Source organism: Micropterus dolomieu, linkage group LG23, assembly GCF_021292245.1.
Source record: "Micropterus dolomieu isolate WLL.071019.BEF.003 ecotype Adirondacks linkage group LG23, ASM2129224v1, whole genome shotgun sequence".
NCBI classification, from domain to species: domain Eukaryota; kingdom Metazoa; phylum Chordata; class Actinopteri; order Centrarchiformes; family Centrarchidae; genus Micropterus; species Micropterus dolomieu.
The window spans coordinates 23,353,385-23,369,888 of record NC_060172.1 but is presented as its reverse complement, the minus strand read 5'-3'; the positions used below and the strand labels follow the sequence as shown (position 1 = coordinate 23,369,888).

General features: G+C 39.3%; 1 protein-coding gene across 3 annotated transcripts in view; it reads left to right on the top strand.

The window, feature by feature from the left end:
- The first annotated feature begins 3,062 nt into the window (after positions 1–3,062).
- Positions 3,063–16,504, top strand: part of zbtb20 (zinc finger and BTB domain containing 20) — a 24,171-nt gene continuing 10,729 nt past the window's right edge. For 2 of the 3 annotated variants that reach the window (XM_046040944.1, XM_046040942.1), the window contains exon 1: positions 3,103–3,265. The gene's annotated coding sequence lies outside the window, so the exon portion shown is untranslated. The other variant, XM_046040945.1, reaches the window with a different exon arrangement.

The window sequence follows — 16,504 nt, the reverse complement described above, 5'->3', positions numbered from 1 at the left end:
ATTACTTCCTTTATGCAGCTTTTTACTGTATAAATTATTACTATTGTATTTATTAGTGGGGGAAATTAATGAGGAATTCAATTGTAATGAAAACACAAAATAAAAGCTGTATGTGTGTGTATATATATGTATATATACGTGTGTGTATATATATATGTGTGTGTGTATATACATATATATATATATACATATGTATGTATATACACGTTTATATAAATATGTGTGTGTGTGTGTGTGTGTGTGTGTATATACATACATGTACATATATGTATATATATGTGTGTATATGTATATGTGTATATGTATGTATGTATGTGTGTATATATGTATATGTATATATGTATATATATGTGTATATATGTGTATATATGTATGTATATATGTATATGTATGTGTGTATATATATGTTTGTATATTATGTATATGTATATATATATATATATATATATACATACTTCACAGATCCAGCAGCAGGTTTTCTTTAAGCTGACATTTTGTGCTCGACTTAACTGATGAAGAGAAAAAAAATGTAAGGATTTCAAATACAAATACGTTACAGTTTTTTGTTACAGGTTGACTGCTGTCCAGGTTTATAATTGAGAATTTGATTATCTGTTGGTCCTTTACCTTTATGAGCCTCTGATTCATACTTGACTAAGACCTTCACTGTTGTGCTGTTGAGACCTTTTTTTTTTCATTTAAAAACATCTTTTTATTTTTATTAAATCAGTTTTATCGTCTTGAAAATGAGAAATTGCGGCACAATTCCAAGCTGGTGATAATCCTCAGGGAGGCCTTCCCAACGAAAGCCCCCCCCTTCCAATTATTATTATATATTATTATTGTTAATTTATTATCTGTGATAGAGGTTCTAAGATATGGAAGCTACCTGAGGAGCTTAAAGGTTTAAATTGATTAATATGAAGCACATCAGGTATATTTTCAGTCACTTTTTAATTTTTTTGTTGTTGCTACATTTTTTCATATTATTTCATTTGTTATTAATATGGTACAGTTAGGGGAAATTGGTGTATAATTTTATTGCCATTTGTATTATATGTTTATTTTTATTGCACTACATTTTTAAATAAAAACACATGTAGTAACATAAGCAAAATAATTGGTGTACCATTACTCTATCCAGTGAATATCTCATGTTTTTGTAGGCCTATCTGTTCTGCAAAAATAAAATTAAACATATTTTAGATTACATTTTTTTTCTCATGGTGGCAACAATAAAGGGCAAGTCCAGTTAAACATGCAGGGCACTTAGTGCCTCCGCTAAAACAAAATGTTCTCTACGTTGAATCCTCCCTGCACGTGCTACCGGTTGAGCCATGTTAATCAAGCCAGATATCTAAAACACTTTTCCGTGAAGGCGTGCGCCACACGGATCTGCTCGTTCAGCATATGATCCTAAAGTGACATAATTCTGACTTTTAATGAATATTAAAAGCATTTCTGAGGCGTGCTTCATTGTCGGATTGCAAAGCAACGCATTAAGGCCGGTGGCGGTGTCCCTACGGTGTTCCTGGTTAATGTAGGTCAAAGCAGTGACGGAAGGGTGTCCTCCGTTGAACCCTCGGTATTAATCCACATCCCAGTCCTGCAGATGGCGCGCACAGTCAACTGAGTGCCCTGGGTGCTCACCACGGTGCTCACACAACAATATCCGTATGGAGCCTACCCAGCTTGAGAGATGGCGATTGTCTGAAGTGACACCTCTGTCTCCCATGTACAGCTGGAGGGCTGTGAAAGCAAAGTTCAAGAGTGCAGCTTTTCAAAAAAAAAACCAAAAGAGAAGTTTTTTTTTCGCACCCTTGAGGCGCAGCAGCTCAGGAGGCAGGACAGTTTATGAGACGGCTGATCGAGCATAACCTTAGTTGACCTCTTTGTCAGTAAAAGCTTGTCTTTCAAGATGCAGAGCAGCTTACACTGAACACCCTCCTCCCTGTATACTACACATGAATCACACACATAAATAATATATTGAAAGTATCTATTAGACAGTAGCCTCAGCATGGTTCATTATTCTGATCTGAACTACAGACAAGCGTGTACGCACACACGCACACCTGTCACTGTCTAGACAGGGAGGGGGCATGAAGGCGGTGGGTGCGGGGGATCCCACATGACCCATTACTGCTTTATTCTATGCCAGCTAGAATACATCTCAAGGCGTTGGATAATGACACAAAAAAATCAACAACAACAAGAGAAAAAAGCAATCACTCTACTAAATCTGATTGGCCAGCTGAACCGACACGATTTTTTTCCCCTGCTCGCTAACTCGAGGTCAGCTCGGGACGTTAAAAAATAAATAAATGAGAAAATAGAAATGCGTAGAAAGTAGAAGACACGGCAGACAATCTAGCTTGTTGGTACCGGAGATGATCGACGGCGACGCTGTCCAATGAGAGGCGGCGGCGCAGCTGGCTCACTGTACTGGCAGAGGCGGCGTCCAATGCAAAGTTCAGACGCATGATGGACACATAACTGACAATTCCCCAGTCCTTTTGATCCAGACTGGGGATAGATTTGAGTTCATTCACAATTGTGAACGCTGGTATTTTGAACAGCAGACATTGGAGCCCGCACAATAAGAGCAAAGTATAAATTAAATAAAAAAGCGAAAAGGTGGGATTTATGGGTAAAGTGGACGCTCTTGCTGGGGTGCAGCACCACAGCTAACCTGTTTTAAACCTCATCTTTTTACAGGTTTCGTTACGCACCATGGCTTCCATTTATAAAACTGCCGTGATGCTGCTCAGGCAGGGGCAAACTTAAACACCTCGAGTAGGAGGAACACTACTACTACAACTACTATTACTATAACTCCCACCACTTCCAGAGAGCCATAATGGAGCCTGTTTCACCGTCCCACTGTGCTCCCTGCGATTGGGGCACAACAATGTTGACAGATTTCTGATCCAACCCAAGACAGTGCACCGTTCTTCCAATAGCAGCTTTAAGTGAAAAGGCGTGCCTGCCTGCCTGCTTGCCCCCCTCCCCCCACCCCCTCCACCACCCTTCAAAGTGCTCGATGTATAGTTAAAAAATGGGAGGGCACACTTGAACCGAGCTGCTCTATGAAGGTAGGCTGCAGCGTGTGTTTATTGATGAGATGAAAAGAAGATGGAAGTGAGAAATGAAACAAAGTAAAGGAACATATTAAAAAAAGCAAACTATACGCGCTTCATCGGGGGAAAACAGGGGGAGCCGTGGAAACGCTATCGCCACTTTTTGAACGAGCTTCGAAGTGCAGGTAAGAAATTGAGAAAAGTAGGAAAAGGGATGGGTCTTTACAATATGTATACCACTATTATTACAGGGGAGAAATAAGAGGAATTTCCTATACAAGAGATTAAAACATGCTCGTTGTCTGTAGGGTGATATGCATGAAATAGCCTACCACTGACTTCCACGTAGTTGTGGCTGGCTTTACCAACCAAATATTACGCTCTACATAATCGGAAACTTCATTCTTTAGAGGATCACAGACATCCAATAAATGTGACGGCAGCGTACAAGATGAAGTGCAACGAGCCCCTCATGTTAGGGAGCTCAGTTTTGGCAGCCAGGGGGGTTTTGTTGTCCGTTTATATTCGACTAGAAAAACGCGCTGCCCTGGCATGACGCAAGTTTCCCATCTGTCATTATTCTCAGCATGCCCCCTTTACCTTTAGCCCTTCTCTTTCGGATTTGCCCCTGAGCCGGGAAGGGGACACTTAAGTACAATACTTTGGCTCAAACTGTGTTCACAGGTCTGTTTCTCACAATCAGCCAAAGCCTCCGCGATCCTCGCAGGCTGCTTGTTCACATTTTACACACTGTGAGCCCGGAACAACTGTGGCAGCCGACGTGCGCATTTGGCTTTTAGGTCAGTCATTTGAATCAGAGGAAACGCGTTTCCTTATTAACCACTAAAATATAGCCTCACTAGAAATGTATGCCTTAAATACGTTTCAATTTGTTTAACTTGCCGGGAAAATGGTTCCGATGTCTGAATAACACCATTATAGCAGCGGCTCATATGGCGCTTATACTCAGACAGATGTCTAGCCTACATTTTTTATGAATTAATATCAATACGGCGTGGCGTTTATGAGATGGGGTTACATTAAAATATGTTAAGCGGGCAGAGGGAGGCTGGCTAATATTGTGTGAAAGTAAAACAATAGTGCAGGTTCAGTTTCTGACATAAATCAGAACTAGATCCAGTGGGACTCTGGATCTGGATTTTGTGTTTCTCTAAAAAATGAATGGTCACTTTAATTGTCGCAATCCGCTTTACTCGCAGCCTACAGTGTCTGAAAATGTTTGCGATGTGAGGATGTTTTTTGGCAAAGGCTGGCCTAGATCTGGGGCCATGCTCTGGTGTAATTAAAGTTGCAAGAGACGCTTCCTGCGTGCCGTTTGAGACATTTTGTTGCAAAATATTCATGGACAACTCGTGATTCCTTTGCTCTTGCTTATCGGATGGCAGCACAGAGGCACTTCACCTCTTGGAGAAAGTTAAAAATCTGTGTATATGCTCAGTATTGGCGGAATGTAAATATAAATGGAGCGACAACTCTCCCAAATTCAGTGAAAGGGCCATGGGGAGTTGAGCCGGAGCAACATGTCAGTCTTATTCGTCGGAGCTCCATCTATTTGTGCGCGATCATGTGCGCGCGCGCGCGCGCGTGTTGTCCCAAAGCGCTGGGCTGTCAGATAAAGAGAGTAATACATTACGTTCTTGTGTCTGTCAGAAGCGCCACTGTTAGTTTCTACAGTACAACACGTTCTGTGTCGGATGAATAGGCACAGGCTCGCCTATAGCACAGAAGTTGTGCGCAGGTATACAGCTTTGCGTCAGCACATTAGTCATGTCAGAGGTGGGTTCTGGTGTGGTCACTGAGGCTGTTTGCCGTGTGAAGATGCGAGTAGACACAAACAAGAGTGCCAGTCCCGGGTTTGACACAGAGGAGGCTCCACGAGAGCGCTGCTGCGTCCAGCTTCCTCCAGCGCAGACATGGTCTGTGGATGTGTGCACCTGGCTGTGTGTGTGGGTTTTTTTTTTTAACCACATAACTGTGCATCCCTTTGCACTTCTGTTGTGATCACTTCCTCTCCCCCGCTTTCATTCAGAATATGTTTCCACACAACGTAAAATGGGCTGCAATCCTATAGGCTTGGTTATGTAATTGATGGCTGCACTGGATGATTTGTTTTCTGAATGGACACATTTGGAGACCAGAGAGCTGAGCGTGCAGCCCGGTGTAGCAGAAATGCAACATTTCACTCTGATGTAAGATTTCAGCTGGGCATAATTATATATCTGTCCAATGAACTGGAATATATTGATTGACAGGCTGCTTGTGGGTGAGTAAAGTGAAATTTATATTGTCACTAGGAGTACAGTGGATGGAATGCTCTCCATCTGACCAGAAACTCTACATAAACTTAATACCGTGGATTTTTGGACATTTTATTGTTTGATGAACTGGAGGGTACTTGTCTTGTGTGTAAGTGAGCTCTCACCACGGCTTGATGTCAGAAACTCTCATTTTATCAGCACAGAGGTGTACAGTAGCTGCTGAAAGAGAGACAGCCATTATGTGCCTTGAGAGTGTTTGTAGTCCAGAGTATCAGGTGCCCAGTTTCATCTCAGTTAAGTCACTAATGACTATTTATATGTATATATTCCACATGTACATTAATATTCACAGTGTTTGAGCCATTGCCATTTGCCCGCTTTCTGTGTCACGGCTAAAACCCACCCATGACTAATGAATATTTAAGAGCATGTCTGCAGACCAAGGAAACTCATTATTATATGAAGGAGACCCAGCAGATTAACTGTAGACCTTCTCAGAAGAAGGCAAAGCGGCGAGAGAGGTGTTCAGCTTATCCACACTTAGCAATCAATCCCAATTTTTTTTTGGCTTCACCATCCTTCACTCGTCCTCTGCAGCTTGTCACCCTCTCTTCACATTCAGCTAGTTATTATTGACCAACAAACTGATTGCTGATATCTTTCGCACATTTTCTCCCACCTGATTATTTGGGTTTACTCAAGTGAAAATGTGTAAGGATACCATGCTGTACTAATGTAATGAGTGATTCTTTTGGAAGAGACATATAACAAGAAAAACAATCATCTTGTACTGTACATGCACACAGATGGCAGGTCAGTATTCCAAATAATTTTTAAGCACAGCAAAGGCACTGCTGGCCAAACAGACAAGATAGAGATATCTCTCTGAAGCCTCCGCAATGCCACATTTCTGGTTGTTATTCCCACACCATCCAGCCATCTTCTCCAGGCTTTTACCAGGTAATCCTGGTGGCCCATAACCTACATAACTAAATGTATAAATATATGTTCAATATTCTGTATAAATATATATTTTGTTGAAAAGATTTTTAGTCTTTGGTGGTTTGTTGGCCAATATGTAGTGGAAAGGACGGGAGAGGTGGGGAGAGGATGTAATATTGGTGATGGGTGGAATTCACCTCAGTCCACTGAATCATGCTGTTTATTTTCCAATGTATGCTGCTTAGTAAAATATTTATTTTATTTTAACGTAAAATTAAAATGTAGAACGTGTAAATTTGGTCGCAAATTTAAACAAATGCACTTTTGGCATTTTCATTATAAAATCATCTATCTTATAATAAATCTTTGCATTGAGCAAGATGAAGTAAAATTAGTATTATGATATATAATTCCAAGTAGGGCATTTTACCATAGACAATTGACTTAAAAATATGCACTTGAGTCCATCCTGGCACTTTGTCTACCCCAGTTGAACATATTTGGCAGCCATTTTGGGAATGCAGTAGAGATCCATCGATATAACGAGGCACTTTGTGGATTGCATCCAGAATGTCACAGTGCTTGTTAACTGCTTGGCCTTTTTGTCTCAGACAGTGTTTATCCTTTCCCCCCCTTTTTGTTCCTGTATAATACTCGTTAGAAGAATATTCCCTCATGGAGCAAAACTAATCTTTGATGTGATTGCCAACTGAGACTGTTTTCAGGTGCACATCTTAAAGTTAATGGTAAGTCTTATAATTAACTACAGAATAGCCTTTAAGCCTTTAATAGACTTTAAGCTGAATGATTTGGTTTTGTGTAGGACTAACACATAAAGTTGCTCACCAACACTGCTGTTTTACAGCAATCGCAAATTTAATACTACATTTGAGTCCCCAGTTACCATGGCAACCTTAAAAACTGAGACACCTCTAGGAACTCTCACATTATATCAAACATGTCATACTTATTTATTTTCTTCATATCTATCGATCATAGTAAAATATCACCAAATTAGTGACTCCTGGCTAACTCTACCTGGGTGGATTGTTAGCATAAATGGATTTGTTGCAAACTAGGAATTATTGGCAGGTTAGCTGCCTCCTGGCTAACTGGCTTGGATCCTTCTACCCACAAAGCACCTTTTTCACACATAACATGCTTCTCTTCACATGATATTATTATTCTTTTTACTCTTGAAAATCCTAATAACATAATTGCAAAACCTATTGAGAATCTGTACAGTTTGCCTTTTTAATTAAGGAGAGAATTTCCATTTAAGCTGTATTATGCAACACTGAATGCTGTTACGATGAGGTATGGTGATTTCCTTCCAGCTATAAGGAAAGGATGGAAAATAATATGCCTTGTTTAAGGGGGAGGCAACACATATCTTGTTTATTGTTGAGGTGACCATTTTGCCAGGATAAAAATATTAAAATATTATGGAACAAACTAGGTTTATATTTTGCAACAACACATTATAGCGCTTAAAGAAGACTTTCATGACAGGTATACTTCACATTTGTGTAGACTGGTTCAATTTATCAATTGATTGAGCAGGAATTTTTGAGATACTCCCCCTCTTATTACATTGCAGAATCTAAAAGACTGAGCATGAAAAAGACTTCTATAAAACTGAATTTCACTAAAAACCCCAATGACTTTCAGAGCATGCAGCATGTAGAAAACTTTTAAGGCATGTTTTTCAGTTTTCAAAGGACTTTTGTTTTGGAATCTCCCCTCCCTGCAAGTATCACAGGAATGCGTAATGAAAGCACACATTGAGACTGAATAAGTATTTGCGAATGTGCCATGCTGTTGTCAGGAAGCTTTTGTTCCGTTCTAAAAATGTATAAAGTTTTCGAAACGCAGTTAATATCCTCAGTTCTCAGATAGCTTAATGGTAATTTCGGCATTGTTTTAGGATGGTGTGTTTCATATTTCATATTTCGAAAATATATAAATGAATATAAAATGAATATAAGTGTTGCCCCCAGGATAAGCCTGTTGTGACTTTAATGTTTACAAATACACTCTATACAGCACAAGAACAAATAGACTGTATAGTATTGTTATTATAATGGTTGAAAATGTTTTCATGATGTTAAAGATCTGTTTTATTTAAATTAAAATCCATCCATTTTCAACTGTCAGTTTTTTAAAATGATCTCTCTATATATACTGTTGTTGTTTTATACATACAGTATATACAGTACAAACACAATACAGTTTTGGATGGGACTGTGTGTTTCCCTTACCTTTGCAAAAATTACTAACAGACTCTTGATTCATGCTTCTTTACGTTTGCACTGCTGGTTTGAAGCTTTCAAAGTCAGCTGTTTGTCATTTTACAACAAGTACAAAAGATTTGTGCTGGTAAAAATCTAAATGAAAACTGCAACTTGTTTTTATATGTATGCTGGAATCCTATATAACCCTGACAGCATGACAGAAACAAGCATTTAAACGTGTCTGTAAACACACGGCAGGCCCAGGCATTCAACTCATGTGAAAAATGTATCCTGGATTCTAATAGCAAAGTTGTATGTTTGCCAGGTGCATGTGTGTCCTCAGTTCACCCTGCTACCCATATGGTTTTCTACAAGTCATGGTGAGATCACAGCCTAGTTGAAGGGCAAAGGTATCTAAAGAGGTTTTAAGACAATAAAAAAGTAACAGGGTCCTCAGTAACTTTTTAAACTATTTTACAGAGAATGAGTTCTGTGTATTCTCTGCTTCTATCTTGGCTACAGAAAGACTTTTTAAGCCTCGTGCCAGTAAACAGCACTCACAGCAGCCAAAATGTTGTGCACAGTCTTTCTCAAGGTACATCGGTATGCACTGTGCAATGGGTAAACTTAGGGGGAATTATTTACACAATAGTATTTGTGTTTCGGTTTTATCACAAAATGAAGATTGTTGGAAAGGTAAAGTATTTCCACAGAATCTAAAGCTGTAATTTATTTTATTTTTTGAGTCTTTTTTTTCTGATATGCAGCTGCAGGAAATCACTGTCAGACATTTTGTCTTTTGAAAGAAAATTTCTTGTCAAAGAATTTTCTTTCTGAATTTTAATTTTTTATCATGAAAATGAAAGGAATACCTGCTCTGATACTGTCTACATTGTTTATTGCCCTGAAAATGACCTTGATAGAGACAGATTTCAAAATAGACTCCTTCAAGAAGCTTGAAATCATTATTAATTTGGATTTGGCTAACAACTAGGAAATGAATGTTTTATCTTCTTACACTGGTTTACAGCAGTTGGTCCACGTGATAAAGTAAAAGCATGTGTAACCTGTTCAACAACAAACAAATGCCAGAACAAATTTCTAGTTTAATCAAAGTTGCTGGGCTTGTTTGACATTTATAAATGATAAAGAAAAAGCTCAGTGTGATCATTCTGGTAGCATCAACTCTTGTAACACCTGCATTACATTTTCAGAACAGATGCAGTCCATGTGTCAGGCTCCATGAGATGTTTCTGCGGTTCGAACACCAGTGTAATAGTTGTCAGCAGTGGCAGAGTGTTTTTTACTTAATAGAGAAGTTAGAATAAAATACATCGCAGCAGCTGCTATGTAAACTAACATTAAGCTTGGTTTTCTTTTACAATTTCTATGAATAGGTGAACCGACATGAATGCAGCTTAGACAAAATGTCTTTCATGGCCTTTGACTGCAGTAGGCTCTGCTGCTGGCTAGTATGTCAACATTATTTCATTCACTCAGTCCTTTGCCATTCTTATGCCTGTTCAGGGTCAGTTCAGCGTATCCCAACATGCATTTAGAGCAAGGTAGGGCAACACCCTGGGTAGGTCACTGGGCTAACACACATACAAACACATTCACAGAGGTAACAGGACCTAGTCATTAAAGGTATGCTATTAGATTTACTTATCATAAAACCCTCTGTTGCATAAAGATGAGTGCAAAATCTTCATCAAAAGAAAGCGTAAACCATCCTCTCTGTCTACCCATGACACTACAAATGACTTAGAAGTAGCACATTTATAATAGGACCTGAAAATACTCACAGCAATGTGGCATGATTTTTATAGTAATGTTACCAGAAACAGCTGATGAGCTTAGATTACACCCTAGAGCTTATGAGCTATAGATTGTTACCATAAAAGATAATAATTCTGCGACATTTAAACAGAACACACTGACCAACAACTCGTGTGCATTAGTGAGGCCAAGAGGCCAGATGATTATCATAAGGGGGTCATGTTATCTCTAAGCTTTGTGCTGTGAGAGACTCTGCTTTCTGTACATAGAACAGATCAGAGAAGACTACCTAAATAGGGAGTGTATGAATTGCTAAAAATGCACGTAGAGCATGTAGTAGCTTCTTCTGTTCCATCTTTGCAACAGAGAAAGGTATAATATGTGATCAGTGATAATACGTGGTTATGTGAACTAATGTGCTATACAACTAGTATAGCCACACCAACTGGTGGCTGTAACATAGACTTTCCCTGCAGTCATTCCTAAGCTTGGTGGTTGATAAAAAGAGGTTACAAGAAAACGTGCTTGCAAAACTAATTTACAACAGAATTTCACACAACGAAGCACAAAGCACAGCCTCAAATAAAAATTTTAAAAAAGTAATTTACCGGAGTGTCATGTTGAAAATGTTGGTTAACATTTTGACATACCATTCTACTGTTTTTCTGATGCAAGTATTACACCAACGCATAATGAATGCTCTGGCTGATTCAGTATTGATGAATGTGGCTCACATGAAGCTCAAATGCAGTGTTACATATTATAAGTTGGAGTTTACATAAATGATTGTAACTTTGTCCACCTCTTGTTATCAGTTTTTAGGTCCAGTGTTGGTTAGAGTTAGTAAATGTATAGTTTTCTCTAAAGATGTGTGTAAACAGTGGCGGTTTAGATAGAGTTGGTTTTGCAAAATGACTCCACCTGTTAATACATGTTAGCTGATACTATCTATAGATGACTTCTTATTAAAACAGCTTCGTCATTCAGCTCAAATTTCTTCATACTTCTTTTTGAGTTTGTCTTTACTAGAATGCCATTGACATTTGTTTCTGAAAGGGGGCGAATCTTGAGATTTCTCTCATTTCTTGTGAAATTCTGTAGTTGGCTTTCATAACAAATGTGTCTTGCAACACAGTATTTTATGGATAAAGTTCCCTAATGTGGTTAGATTACACTCCCTCCCCAATGGATTAACAGAAAATCTTATCACTGTGCCAACCTTTGTTAATTTCAAACTATACTGTGGTATGTTTAAGTCATTATATGTAACTATCTCACCTAGCCTGTAGACTACTGGACCAGAGGTGCCAGTACTTGGTGAAAGTGTGTATAGGGCACTCGTGGTTGACTGTGTTTCAGTGTGTCAGCATTACACTTTTAGATGGGTCATATGTCAAATGAGCTGATGAGACATATATAATCTGTAATTACAGCACAACAGCTTGCCAAACTATAAATACACTAAAAAGTGCTAACATGGATAAGGCTCCAAATAAGCACAGAATATTTTTATTAAGTCATCTGAATTTAATATCTAATTCAGTGAACTAAATCTGTAGTTGAAGACAGATATCGTTAGTTTACCTGAATAATGACTCAGTTTTAGCTCAGCCCGAAGGTTGAAGAAATATGTAACATCATAAAACATTTCTGCAAAGTCCATTTTCACCGTTTCCTTCGTGTCCATGTTGTTAATATGCAGCATGTTAACAGTTTTGCAGCGCGTCATTTTAATAAACTGGTGAACCCTTTTAAATGGCAAGTGTTGAGCTTGCCAGATTCTTGGAGAGAGGCTAGCTTGCTGACCCTTGAAGCACAGGCCAGCTAGCAGAAAGTGCAGGGTTGTGCTGAACTGCTTAAAGCACCCTCATGCATTTGTGAAAGTTCAGCTTTGTGCTGGACCACCTCGGCACTGGCTCGTGCACCCTCGTGCAGCTGTTGGTGAAACACATGGTACAGAACTTCTGAGGTCACTAGTCATTCACATTGAAATATGGCGAAATGATTAAGGAAATGGTTCGTTGTTAAATCTTTTTTTTTTAATAACTCAAAATATCACATTTGAATGTAATTAAGATCCCAAGTATCATCACCTACAGTATATAACCATTACATCTGAATGAATATCATAACCACCTTACCACAATTCAGTAATTTGAGACACTATGCTGTTTGACCACATTTGTGTGTAAGAGCACCCTTATTTTTACCCAGGGAGAGTTGTATATGAAACCTTATGCAAGAGCACCATTTCTGGTTTTGTTTCCTGAACTACCTCTAAATACTGTATGTGTAAGAGTGTGGCTTCATTCTGTTTGGTCTCTCTAGTGACAAACATAGTATACACAGGCAGAGCTCCTTACAGTGTAGGAGCTGCATGCTTGTTAACAGAGGTCTTACACTATCCTCTCATAATTCAGCACAAAGCATCTTTTTCCTGGTTTATCTCCCAAGGACATAAAATCAAGAGATACTTTGTTTTCTTTCAGAGATATAAAGGTGCTACAGGCCCTCTATACTACGCAGTCCACTTGTTGAGATCTTGCTTGCTTACGTACCATCCAGGCATAGAGACATATGAGTAGTTTGTATGATATTTCTTGCCAAAGAGAATTAATTAGCTACCCTTTATCATGATACTCTGGTAATAGACAGAGAAGTCCTATATGAGCATCTTTGTGGGTTCATGAAGATCTCTTAATGGCCCGTGAGGCCCTTTTTTTGGAGAGGCAAAATGTCCTCGACGTGTGTAGTAGCTGTAGAGAGGCAGTTGCTGTGGACACTTGTGCCTAAATGATAACTCTTGAATTTAGCATTATCTGCTTCGGGGGTTAAAGGTGTTTTGGAGACTATCATATGAGTAGTCAGATGGTTCTTTTTGGTCAAATGCTCATTAACAAAAGCACAGCCATTTGCCAAGTCTGAGAGATTTCTTTAAAGCGTCCTTTCCACCACCAAAATGAGAGAGATACTGTCTTCATAATTGTAATGGCCATAAGCCAACAGTGGCTTTTCTCCCTCTGTGCTCTTTTAGGAAAGTTCATAAAACACAGCATGGGATGTTTACTGATAGCATGAATTTGTGAATGTTTTTGTAGATATTGTGTTGAAAAAAAGTATATTAGAATTAGATTATCCTCCCATCTGTAAGTGGACAAAGGATCTGCTATGGATAACGGGTGGTAGTGGGTGTGTTTTTGACAGAAAATGACGAAGTTGAACAAGCTGTCCTGTCAAAAAAAGACTTTAACTGTCCTTTACACTACTTGTAGTGCGTGTTGTTATTTGCTTGCTTGAGTAATTTATTTGAAAGCCGCACATCCTGTCACATTTGAATGGCTTGTTGGACTGAATGTTTTATCACATTGATCTACTGTGCTATTTGAGACATTTTAGTGGAACTAACGAACACAACGAACGAGTTAAATTCAGGGGTCCATTAAGAGTATGATGCACATAAACTCATGACCATAATACAGTTACTCAATTGAGCAGTGGCCATAACATTACACTGGCACTCTGTCATTACTTAGATTGAGCTTGAAATCGAAACTGTGGTTGTGAAAGAAGTATCACCAGTCCTACATCTATGTTGTAGGTGAACAGCAAGTTCAAAGTTCAGGAAGACGTTTCATGTTATAATTGTCGGTTCAAAATGTAATTCATACATGTTGTAATTATCATCAGACATTTAGATAAATATCTCATTGGTGATGTTATGTTACACCGTGCAATTTCAGTCAAGAGAAGGAGAAATAAAAAAAAAAATGTTGGCTCAACTTGTCAACAGCCTACGTGTGCTTGTTGATGATTTTCAGTTATTGCTATAAAGGCAAATCAATTAAATCTTGAGACTTGTGAGGTGTTTTTCTGCCGCTTCTCCTGAAGTGTGTGTGATTTAGGTGCATTAGTTACCTTACCTGTTAATGGCTTCACAACGTCATAGACGAACACTCAAATGTAATAAGAGACCCAGCACTCTAAATTACTCCGATTTAATCAGCCAACACAACATTGTTGGGCGTAGATGAATATTCAGTTACCTAAAAGAATAATTTTTAATTGTGCTGATCAAAGGGAGCCAAGACACAATAGCATTAGCTGAGGTTTGATTTAATTTCTTTTTCTTTTTCAGAATAGTTTGAGATGTTGACTGATTACAGTTACGGCTGTATATTGTTTTGTCAGAGGAGTGAAATGAACACACTGTTTCTTTATCAAACACACCTTCAATTATCATCACATCAACACTTCATCACGAGGTTATTTGCTTAAAATTTCCCAGTGTGCTCGCTACACGTTTACATTGTGTACTAAATTATATTAGATCACACATCCAAACCATACTATTAGAGCATGCTTTCTGGTAGTTTATATGCTAATGCACTTGGCCTAAATGGATGATTGAAATTAATAATTACAATGTTGGACAGTGATTGTTACGCAGTAGAGGTTTCAAACAAACTCATAAATTACTATTAATTAGGTGTAACACAAAACACTCTTGATAAGTGCAAATCTGCATCAGATTCATGGAGATGTTGTATGCCCATGGACATGAGCTTTTCACAATGCCTGTGACCCTTTTGTCTCTGGATTTAAATGTATCAAGGGCCTTGAATGTATGCTTGTAGTGTGTGTTGTAAGCAGTATTTGCATATTCTGGATGTATGTTATTCACATGGCTGATACTGCTCCTTTCATAAGCACGCCTCTTATGTCTGTTCTCAACCCCATCCCCCATCCTCACCATTTTACCCCCCCCCCCCCCACTCCTCCTCCTCACACACACCACCACAGAGCACCCCCTTGATTAACTAATGTCCAATTCGATGCAGTGTATTTCATGAGCTTGCCACCTAATACAGGCAGCTGATTAACCTGGAGTCTGGCTGGTGAAGTTGCAGCCCTCATCTCCCTGTCTTAATTTTTTTTTTCACCCCCCCACACCCCCCTTCTCTCTCCCCCACTCTCCTCCCCTCCTCAGTCTTTGTTGTGGCGGCAGCAGCAGAGCATGCATTGCATTGGCGGTCTGAAGCATTGTGTCTGATTTCCAGCAGACAAACTGACCTCTGGGGATTTATTGACAGCAAACTCCACAGAGGCAGACACAGAGCTGGGAGCATGGAGGCAGCCAGAGAGAGGCGGAGGGTGTTGGGGAAGGTTCGTAGGGAGGGAGGAAGAGGAGGGGGAACAGACAGACAGACAGAGAGACAGACAGATGGAAGAAAAGACAGCGAGAGAGTTTCAGCGTGATGAAACAGGAAACAGGTAGAGACGCACAGAGAAAGAGATGTGAAGAGGGAAAACACACACCCCAAATTTAGTTTAATTCAAAAATTTGCTTTTTGTTGGAGCTTTAGGAAGTGAAAGAAAATGGCCGCCTCCTACAAGGATCTAATTAATTTTGAAGGATCATCAGCCCCTTTAGTCCAAGGCAGGGTACAGGAGGGAGGGAGGGAGGGAGACAGACCCCTGGGCTGATTAGAATTCACTGCAGGTAGGCAGTGGCTGCTGCTCACCCACTGTGTCACGGCTAAAATGGAATCACTGTTGTGAGTGGCAGTCTGGGCAACTGAAGCCTGCTTCCCTTGGCCTGCTCCTTTGTTGCCAGCATTCACCTCACTTTACCCCTTAGGCAGGTGGATTTACATGTCTGGATGGGTGAGGGAAGCCGGCGAGGGAACATATATGTTTGCATTGTCTAAAAGTAGCCATGAAAAAATAAGGCCCGTGGCATCAGAATACAGTTACATCTGAAGCTAAGCTAACCCCTGCTGGAAAAGAAAAAAAAAGTCAAATATTTGCCACTGTAATGGATTCACGCCTTTTGGCACGTGTGTGTGTGTGCGTGTGTGTGTAGTACGTTAAAGAGAAGGCTATAAATGATGACTTTTTGCTTTCACTTTGACTATGTCAATTCTGAATAATTCCAGTGACAGCGGTTAGGTTACACCTACAGTTGGTTTTATGGTTTAGATTAGATCTGGTTTTGAAGTTAGGTGTTAAAACATAATAATAATAATTGAATTTATATAGTGCCTTCAAAAATAGAAAGTTACGAAGTGCTGCACATATAGGTGAGGACACATATGTGCAAATGCACATATACATGCATACATACATACATACATGAATACATATACATACATGCATACATACATACACATACATACATACATACATACAT